This window comes from Photinus pyralis, unplaced genomic scaffold (genome assembly GCF_008802855.1).
Source record: "Photinus pyralis isolate 1611_PpyrPB1 unplaced genomic scaffold, Ppyr1.3 Ppyr1.4_LG5, whole genome shotgun sequence".
Lineage (NCBI taxonomy): Eukaryota > Metazoa > Arthropoda > Insecta > Coleoptera > Lampyridae > Photinus > Photinus pyralis.
The window spans coordinates 22,148,342-22,152,607 of NW_022170596.1; positions in this window are offsets into that span (position 1 = coordinate 22,148,342).

Consider the following 4,266-nt stretch of genomic DNA (forward strand, 5'->3'; position numbering starts at 1 on the left):
TTCATTCAATTCATTAAAACAAACTGTAGTGAAAACTCAAAAAAACTGCTTGGCATACTAATATTTTGTGCGATTTCGTTGTGGGTGGTTTTTCTGTGACACTGTAACGATAAGAACTTCTAAAAAATGATTGATTTTCCGTCTCTGTCTATCCGTCAACATTTTCCCGGTCCCGATTTCAACCCGTATATCTTACTTGGCAGCAGTTCTGTAATGTTTAGTAAACTTCGGTTCGTGATTGCTGCTGGGATGACCGCTAGTGATCTGGACTAGACAATTTTAATTAAGCCATAATTCCAATCGGAGAACTTAGCAAACGGAATAGGTTAGAATGGAAAGTAATCAAGGAATGCCTAAATTCATTAACGAGTATTACAATTCTAATGCCACAACATATTTAAGTAGGCTGACTGAAAATGTTGTAGAATACAATATTTCAGGTTCCTTGCTTTGAGCATTGTAAGTTCGTAATAATTGCAAAGGATAAATTTAAAATTAACAGTAAAACGAAAAAAACGGTAGGAGATATACGAAATTAAACTTTCACATTTAACCTAAATCCCCAACTGTCCAAACAGAAGCTTTCATGCTTTGAAACTTGCATATCGCTTAAAATACTTTCCCAAATCTATATCTTTCACGCAATTTTTCACAACCTGTCGTGTTTGATATTCGCGTTTGTTGTATACCGACCTTGCGTTAGTTATTTAGATTGGTATTGATTTGGGCCAGAAACCCGCTGAACTAAATTCCTTAAATCGTTCCTGTCGTGGTTTCTACTATACGCAAAATTCCATTTCGATTTCCAAAGCGATTTCGTAATTGTTCTTTCGCAAACATATTTTTAGACCGGTAGACTGGTAACGATGTTAAAGGAATAAATTACGCTGTCAAAGTGGAGAACATCTGAAGCTTTGCGTTAATTTTCCGTCAGAAGGGAAAATGTTGGATTGCTTTCGTTTCTTAATTTAAAATTGCGAAACTTACTAAATACGTTTTTACTGCATCGCGAAGTGCTCGTTCGGATTGTGCAGTTGCATTCTATCTAATCGTGCACTCTATCAAGCACAAACAAGCAATGCAATTGCACACGTTTCCTTTACGGTAGGTACGTCGAACTATAAGACAAATTTATCTGAAAAGGCGAGTTAGTGCAGCTTTCTTTGGCTAATTGGACTTTTTGTAAAACTGACGGCAGTTTTTTCGTGACAGGTAATTTAACACACAGTTTGTGACGAGAATCCAATTGAATACTCTAAAAATGGAATTTCAAATGAGTTTCTAATGGAGTGTTTAATGTTTCATACATTTACTACATGTAGATACTAATCGTAAGTCACGCGACATGAAATAAAATATATCTGCACCAAACAGTACAGGCAAATGCAACGTGATCAATTAATCCTTACCGGAAAAATTGGCCAATAACTACTTCCATTTGTGACATTTATGAATGGACCTTGCGCTTTTACGCTACATCATAAACCTCTAATTTATATTTGGTTTGTCCCTGCTGTTTCTTTTTGACATTGCCTAATTATATCCGCAAAGAGTTGATTTCTATCGAATAGCTGCGATTTCTTGCTGTTTTAAGCTGCGAAGAGGACAAAAACGCCCTTTGCAATCTGTGGCATTTCTATAGATCCTTTTTTATAATTTAGATAATAATAATAGACTAGTTCTTGTAGATTTCTATTTAGGTACCCAATTGCTTGATTATAGTTTCGCATTCCTTTTCATTTTGATGTATAAATTTTACTTTACTCAACAAGAGTACGTGTGCATATTCCGGCTGTGCTAAATGAATTTGTAATTAAAATAAGTGCAAGGAGAGCAAGTTAAAGTACGTCTATAGTAACCGAATGTTGAATGACAAAACGCTTGTGATATAGCGGAGTGAAGTATTTAAACCATTCATATTTTACAATACCTATAAATATGAGTGTAAATAGTGGGAAAAGAGCATTGTACGCAGCGTTGAATCTGCCCCGGTCAAGTTTCGCAAGGTGCGCAGTACAATCTTAAGCCAATCGGTTCATTAGGTGAAAGCTATCTATAGTAGTCAGTTTGGCGTAGCGGTTTAAGACTCGGACTCTAATTTCACAGGTTGTGAGTTCGAATCCCACATCTTGCCACTTTTCAGTGGTACAGAACATCTTCTGACTACCAGGATTCGGAGGACATGTAAAGCTGGCGGTCACGGCATTCATACCACAACTATCGTAAAGTCACACAGACGGCTGAAAACGTCTGTACCTAGAGAGTGCCACCCATACGATACGATATGATACGAGCTACAAACACCTGTGCGGACATAGGGCATACAGACTGTAAACCCAGCTCTTACAGAAATATTTCAACGCCTTACTTCGTCTTAAACTTTTACAACACTTGTATCAGGAGAATATAATGTCCGAGGAGGTGATTGAACGTTAGGTTAAAGTTTTAGTGTGGTTAGGTTAGCGTGATAGTTCGGTTAGGTGAGAAATCTTGTATCCGGGGAATATAATGAACGAGGAGGTGGTTGAAATTTATGTTAAAGTTTTAGTGAGGTTAGGTAAGAGTGGTAGTTAGGTTAGGTAAGAAATCTTGTATCAGGAGAATATAATGTACGAGGAGATTGACGGTTAGGATAAAATATTAGTGAGGTTAGGATAGAGTGATAGTTAGGTTAGGTCAGAAATCTTGTATCAGGATAATATAATGCGCGAGGAGATTTAAGGTTAGGATAAACTATGAGAGAAGTTAGGTTAGAGTGATAGTTAGGTTAGGTCAGAAATATTGTATCAGGAGAATATAATGCGCGAGGATACAAAGCTAAACTCATAAAAATAATCACCTGCTTCATTTTTTTCCAAAATGGCCACCATTTAAATATTTAACTATTTCGTTTTGAAATATTTAAATGACCATTTTGAAAAAAAATGTGCATTCAAAGTTCGCTGCCCTTTTAGTGCAACAATTGTAGATTATACTAATAAAAATGATCCCCTATATGAACGTCAATGTTAACCACGCCATTTTGGCGCGCATTTTTTGGCACCGTGATTTTTGGTTATCGATTGTCGGCATTCATTTTCTTCTTTCTTCTGTGACCCGTGACAAAGTGTACTTCATTTTAATTAAATAGCTGAAACGTTGGTAAGAACGCATGGAATTTTAATTGTCATCATCCATATTTTCTTAATCTCTGACATTCAATTGGGGATTCTGGAATAATTAGTGAACGGTCGCCTTTAACTCCGTAGGAGGGTATAATTGCGTTTTTTCTTCTTTATCGTCAGTACCGCCATTTGCATTTCCATTTGAAATGGACCGGTTCTTTAGATACAGCTGTCGACAATGTTTCCATCAACAATTGATGCTTCTTCTATAATGAACCCTCTTATTTAAGAGGTATGTACATTTTATGACATCAACGTAGAGGGTTTACCTTTGATTTCTTTTAGGCTTTAAATTTTTAGTTCCTTCATCCTTCAAACTCAAATTTAATCAAACTGTAAGGACCAACTTAAGTATACCAAAATGCAGTGCTGCAAGCCACCATGGTTGGCCTAATCAGTGGCAGCAGCATGATAAGACACGCCTCGTACGTAGGTATCTAGTATGACCGATCTCCTCAAAAAACCAAAAATCATCTGAAAGATCGTCAATTTCCTGAGTAAGAAAAACCACTGCTGCATTTTCCAAACAGTAGAGAAAGTAGTTGCTGCAGCGGTTGAAGGTCGCCCTTCGCGCATTTGATGTATTAAAGAGAAACCTATCCAAGAATTATTATAAAACAAAAAATTGTATTTGGTCTTTCAGGTAGTTAGGTTCAGCCCCAATAAGTTGTCGCTTTTGAACAATAAAGAATTTGGAGACCTATTAATTACAAATTGTAAGTTTTCGAGAAAATTTATTTTCTTTAAGCACAAAGGTGGTCGTTTGAACACAATTTCGATCACGAAATTTGAATTTGAAGTGTAATGTAATTTTATTTAAGAATTATTTGTTGTGTAATTTTGTGTAAATAATCGCGTAGTATTTTGACTTTATTTTATTGTTTACTTAGAAAGACTAAGGACATTTGGAAATAATGCTTTGTTAAAGTTATAAGAAATTCGTTATCGCTGCGTAAGTTAATTAGTTTCAAAACCAGCAGATTTCGCCACAGATGTTTAATTTCGATGGCGCAAACTGAAGCAGAGGACACTGAGAGAGGGAAGAATGTTTTAAATAGTAGAGGAAGACTTGAATCGTATTTGTTTTTGAGACGGACTTTAA